Below are 6,749 nucleotides of genomic sequence, written 5' to 3'. Positions count from 1 at the left end.
TACACACACACACACGATTAATTATTTCCTCAACATTTTAATGCCACTTAACTATGCCAGTAATAGCTAACAATTTTAGATGTCTTTGTCCTTTTGATCTTCATCAGCCGATACTGCTTCTAGCCATCGGTGATCAGCCCAAAAAATCCTGATCAAAGCACCTTTAACAACCATCACTGCAACACCCCACCAATCTGGGCTTTATGGCAGAGTGGCCAGACTCCTCAGTGAAAGACACATGAAAGCCTGCTTGGACTTTACAAAAAAACACCTTACGGTTTCATCAGACCAGAATCTAGTTTCTCACAGTCTGAGTGTCCATGATTGAACTGTTTGGCCTCCATGTGTGTCTTAATGAAAACCTGGTCCGGAGTGCTCAGGACCTCAGACTGGGCCAAAGGTTCATCTTCGAACAGGACAATTACCCTAAGCACACAGCCAAGACAACTCTGAGTAGCCCAGCCAGAGCCCTGACTTGAACCCAATCGAAGATCTCTGGGGAGACCTGAAAATGGCTGTCCACCAACGGTCTCCATCCAACCTGGCAGAAAATCCCCAAATCCAGGTGTTTAAAGCCTGTCACGTCATAACCGAGAAGACGCCATGCTGTAATGGCTGCCAAAGGCGCTTCAACCTAAATCTAAAATTTTGTTTCCACTTTGTCATCAAGGTGTATAGAGTGTAGACTGATGAGGGGAAAAAAATATTTAAATGAGTTTAGCATAAGGCTGTAACATAAAATGTGAACAAAGTGAATGGGTCCGAATACTTTCTGAATGCACTTTATGTCAATGCAGCAGTGTACAGCTCCGCGTCTTTGCAAAAAAACCCTAATTTGATGACTGACTAACAGAGGTTAAAGGGTATGATTCAAAAAAGGTGTCACATTCTTTCGCAGCTGATAATGTCGTTATTAGTAGGACAGTCACACTTGTGATGCAGTGCAGAGTCTTTAAAGCACCATCACATGCATTATAAGCAACTTCATTTGCAAGCTTTGGGAAATGCTGTGTTAGGCCCAAATTTCCGCTGTTTAATCAAGTGACCATGACAAAGCAGGGGGGCTGTAATTATGCCCCAGTCTCCAGCTATGTACACTATAAAACTCTGACAAGTAAACGGCATGGCATGCAGGTAGAGGTCAAGGTATACCACATCCGTTTCGCCAACCCCCACTGTAGGCATGGTAAAAGGCAAGCTCTTGAGAGGCCAGTCTTGGGTAACCTGAGCAAAGGTAGGGAAGCAGGCTATAAAAAGACTCACCCATAATTACTGGCTCATGCTGTATGAGTGTTGGGCTTGGCTTTACTCTAATAGTTACCAATCTTACAGTCATCCCATCCTGAAGTATAGTTATTTCTGTGTCTTTGAGGACACTCTGCCTGCCATGGTTGTGGGCACTGTTTAGAAGAAACTTGGGGGACATTGCAGGTGAAATATGGGCTTGAATGTATAGAGACAAAATATTTTAACATATCTATCATACTCTTAAAAGAAAGTTACCTCACTTTTTTTGAACTCCTTAACCCAAAGAGATTATGCTTATATCAAACTGACCTTAACCTGTAACAATTCTTAATTTGAGTGCAAGCATCCCAGCAGAGAGAAGCGCATCAAACAATAATGAGCCCATCATTAACTAACTGTAAAATGTATATCTACAACCCAACCATCTCCTCCTTCGCACAGGTTTTTCTGTTGTGTAGAATGACTATTACATGCATCTGATAATGCAGTTTGCCCTCAGCGAAAGCAGACAGAAGGGACTTACAGAGATTTATTGGTGCCACTGAATAACCGCACTGTCTACCAGCGGAATAAGCATTTCCTGCTGTGGAATAAGAAAACAGTAAAACGAGAAAAACGTCAAGTGTGCAATGACACAGAACCATGATTTGATGATTTTTTTTTTTTATGTAAACCTATCTGGCTGAGTATGCCAGGCACAACATGCATTTTGATTTTAAGCCTTTAAGAGGCTAAACAGATTTACAAAAAAAAAAAAATAATAAAAAAAGAGAAGAAGAAAATTACAACCACCTTATCTGTCTTACAAATATGGGTACATTGTTCAAAATCTTGAAATGCCAATACTTAGGATACAACCATCACCCCATCCACCCTCCATATTTCCCATTTTCAGAGCAGGAAAACAGCTAGCACTCCTCTTGTTAACGTGAAACAACAATAAGCTTGGGAAACCTTAACCATGTTCTCCCCATGCCCACTTCATGAAAATATTAACTAAAATGTTTTAACATAATTGGCTTTAAATCTGTCCCATTGTCTTTCTAATTAAAATTCCAGGCCATTTTACAGTAACACTTGCCCCACTTTATCCATGTCAAAATAAGCTATAGTGCACAGAAAACAAAAACCCACATGTCACAGCTTTCTCCCATCCTTCTGTGCACTATTCTAAATGAAAATGTCCTTAATATTCCTGTGGCCTGAAGCAGCAAAACCCTGCAGAACCAGAATTTGTGTCTTAATTCTTAAAGACTGATGTGATAAGAAACAAATATTTAATTGTTGTCCCTCAACTGTGCTTGCTTTTACCATGCTCTGATTTTAATATTAAACAACACTACAATTCAAACCCGCTTTGATGGTCTGATTGTTAAAATCGAACTCACCATTTTTAGAGGCATCTTTGTTTCTCAAGTGAGGTGGAATGTAACGCCCTGGGTAGGGGGGGAGACAGTTAAACACATTTGTTTTCTGAGATTGGTATTTACAAATACACTATACATACAAGAACCTTCAGAAAAACACTGTCACAGTATGCTACAGTAAAGATGTTTCAACCAGTTTTCTGTATTGCTTGGATAAACAAAATAAATAACTTGAATGTAATAATACAAAAGTGTCAAATTATATGAACAGTACCATAAAGCTTAAACTGATTCTAACATAATCAATGATGACACCAACATATCTTCAAAAATCAACTTTGTTACTTACTGCCAGTGCCTCCGCCTTGGCCGTCAGGAGAGTTCAAGTCTAGGACAGCAAGCTACGGAAAGGCAACAATTTTAAAAATATTAGTTAAGCCAACATCAAGTTCACCAAGAGTTCTGAAACTACCAACAACAGAAAATGAGCTTAGGGCAAAACAATGACTATCGGTGAAATGACATTGGAATCTAATATCTTCAGTCATTTTGTTTTTGACTTGTTAAGACTGGCTTTGTCCAACCTACGACATGGCACGGCACAGCCATGTAGTCGGTGATCGTTTCAAAAGGCAAATGCTGACAGGTTAAGATGACATAAAAGTATAATCATTTTCTTCAATGCCCTCAGTTAAATTGCTTAGCCAATTTTATACAACCTGAACGATCCATTAAATAGTGACCATTCAATCTCAAAACCATTATTGGTCGCTGAAACCGACTGCCAACATTCTTTTCTGCGCCACGTTTCAGGTTGAGAAGGCCTAACATTAGCCGGGCTAACTTTGTGTGATACCGGCCGGACGTAAAGGTTAGCTAACGTTGCAAATTTCCATTGGGGTTAACTGAAATAAAATGACGAGGGGTAATTAGTACATGACACATCATTCAAGTTTAACACTTCTGTTACATTTTAAGGGGAAACACAGTACTGACAGTCTAGTTAGTTTTGTTCGTTGGCACAACGTAGTGACGAGCTCCGCCATCACAATTTCTCCAGCGACATCATCACCTCCATTTTACCAGCCGCAACGTTAGCTTAGCTAGCTGAAGGCTAGCGACTTAGCTAATGAAGCTCCTTTTTTCTCTGTCGAAACTACATGTGCGTAATGGAAAATCTCCAAATTTATATGATAGAAGCAAAGAAGTAACCACTTGAAAGTACTTACCTGCTGATCTAGACCGTGTGGATTATCAACGACCACATGACTCATAACTAAAGAGAGTAGTGGGGATTATTTCAGAAGAGAACGGATTTTCTTTGTTAGCACGGCCGGCAATGCTGTAACGTAAACTTAGCTTTCTTTTCTATACTTAATCTTGAGTCAGCAGTTATCTACAAAGTAAGATAGACAACAACGTTTATATTAAATAAATAAAACGATGATCTCTGTTATAAATATAAAGTCCGTTCAAGTTCCCGAATGAAATGACTGCTGTGTAGCTGAAACCCCCTCCCGGCTGGCTTGATCGTGGTGGAATGAGACGTTGAGTGATCAGGTAGCGCGAGATATCGCCTCTGTAACCCCTGGCCACAAATATCGCGATGTTTCTTTTCTTTTCTGTTTTTTTTAAATCTCCGATTGGTTTGGCCAACACGAGCAAGCGAGGAAGTGCCTACATGAAACCAGGCACCACGTTTGGTGTTTCTCGGTCATGCAACAGAACAATGTTTGTTACACTTAAACTATCCAATATTACTCAATAGGAAGGAGATTTGGCATACATGGACATAATAAGTATATCTACGTGTATTAGGATTAATTTGGGATTTACTCAATAGAGATTTACAGATAATTTGATAAACCTTTCAAACCTGGATGAACCAACTGAGTGATCCCACTTTGAGAACAGACAGACAAGCAAATATGTAATTTAGACTGGGGCCACTAGGGACATGTGACGTCCCAACCACTTTTGAAATGGCCAATATTGTCCCTATCACTTTTTAAAAGCACAAACATGCTAGGTACTGTGGTAAAATGTTATAACAGCACCTAAACATATAGTTAAATATAGTAAAAACATTGAATTAAGGATTTATTTTGACCAAAACCAGAGTTGGTGATATCTGTAGGGATCTTTTCTGTAATGGGGTCAGACAATTATAATAACAATCTCAGGCTGTCAGTGGCAAAAACAAGCACTTATACAGGCTGGACACACTGGCTGCGTGAGCAGCGCATGTGCGTGGCGTTACATCTTGCTTTACATTTCGGCGTCCATGTTAACAGGTTGTAGCAGCCACACTACCGGCATGAATAGTGCACCTCACACGTTGAGGCTGCAGCAGTGCATCATCTATAGATTTGGAGTCTCGCCTATTTTTACAGTGACATGCACGGTTCTCTGCAAAAATAGACCTGAAAACGACCTGTAGACAGTTTAACAACATCATACTAGTGTCTCACTACAGTTTTCATGTGTGTATCTCTACAATATGTCACAGACATGAAGAGAATACACACAACAGGTGAAGGGCAGTTTTTCCCTGTGCACTCTCTTTTTCATTCTCTCCTTCCCTCCCTCTCATTCCCCATCCCACTTTCTTGGTCTTGCACAGGGAAAAGGGAAATCAAGTGTATTGGTAATTATCAGAGGCAAACTCCATGTAAACAAATAGGGCAGGCAGGATCTGTGCTGCAGCAGCAACGCAACCTATGTAGACACACGCAAGTGAGCCACAGCAGCTCAGCAACGCAGCCGCCACGCACTACCAAGCAGCCAGTGTGGACAAAGGGTTAGTGGATGTATGAAGACATTCAAAGTTGTTCAGAAAGATTACATTGCAGCCCACGTCGCAGCTGAGGCAATCTACTAGACCAATTCCAAAACCTTTTGTACCTATAACACTGCAAATTTCCCTTTAAGATCATTGCATCTTATTTTCCATATTTTATAATAAGATACTATCAGTACAGTGCTGCTTCCTAAAACGTCACCTCCGCTATTCCTCATCTTGCAGTTTCATTTGCTGTAAATTAGGCAACTGTACTTTCAAAAAATATGCAGCTAGCTTGTGCACTTCTCTACTTCTCTATTGACTCTCCTGTTACTGCCCTTAGTCGAAGAGATTGACAGGTGGTATTTAAGTTTAATTGTGTGGAAATATAAAATCAATCACTTGGGTTTGTTTTAAAATGATAAAATAAATAAATTAAAAATACATTTTTATGTCTCTGGGAATGTTAATTGAATGTTCCTGCATTACGTCCCCCAGAGGTTAAAAGTTTATCTGACATAAAACCAACAATAATGTGATAGGTTCCCAGAAAGTTCTGGGAAGGTTAGTTGAACATTTCACATTAACATGCTCTAGGTGGTAAAACAGCAAGACTTTCTTCTAATCTAAAACTAACAATGTTTACATTGTCAGAAAATTCTAGGAAAACTAGTTCAATGATCTGGAAGGCTACTTGAGCATTCCATCTTTATGTTTCCTCGATGTTAGAATGGCAAGGTTTTCTGATGTAAAACGATGATATTGTTAGGTTGTTTCACATTAAAGTCTCTAAAAAACGTAACACTAGCATTAGTATTACACTGCCAACATGTTCTGGGAAAATTAGTTGAAAGTCTCAGGAAGGATAATTAAACATTTCACATTAACATTCTCTAGAGTAAGCAGAGCAAGTTTTAAAACCATTTCCAGAACATCCAAGGAAGGTTAGTTTAATAGTCCATGCAGACTACTAACATGTTTCCCCTTCACATTCCCTAGATAGTGAAACAACAAGTTTATTTGATGAAAAAACAGTGTCACTGTCATGTACCCAGCACATTCTTTGATGGTTATTATGATGCTCCAGGAAGGTTACTTCCATTCCATACATTTCACATTAACATTTCCCAGATGTTGAAACAGCAAGATCACTGCTAAATTCGCAGCACATTCTGGGTAGGAAAGATGAATGTTTCAGGAAGGTTACTTGCAGATTTCACATTAAAGTTCCCTAGCAGTTAAAAGTATAATGTTTTTTCCATAGTACCAACGTTGTTGTTATTTTCCTAGCAGTGATGGAATGAAAGTACATTTACTCAAGTACTGTAGTTAAATACAATTTTGAGGTATTT

General features: G+C 39.3%; 1 long non-coding RNA gene across 1 annotated transcript; it reads right to left on the bottom strand.

Annotated features, from left to right (window-relative positions):
• Nucleotides 1-1,771: 1,771 nt before the first annotated feature.
• LOC141002652 (uncharacterized) lies at nucleotides 1,772-4,144 on the bottom strand. The gene is made up of 4 exons (XR_012179639.1): nucleotides 3,845-4,144; nucleotides 2,965-3,016; nucleotides 2,637-2,684; nucleotides 1,772-1,831 (listed from the first exon to the last, which is right to left on the bottom strand). It is a non-coding gene; the product is annotated as an uncharacterized lncRNA (long non-coding RNA).
• Nucleotides 4,145-6,749: the final 2,605 nt, after the last annotated feature.

This window comes from Pagrus major, chromosome 9 (assembly GCF_040436345.1).
Source record: "Pagrus major chromosome 9, Pma_NU_1.0".
NCBI lineage: Eukaryota > Metazoa > Chordata > Actinopteri > Spariformes > Sparidae > Pagrus > Pagrus major.
The sequence above is the reverse complement of the archived record's forward strand: the minus strand, read 5'-3'. Positions and strand labels throughout refer to the sequence as shown.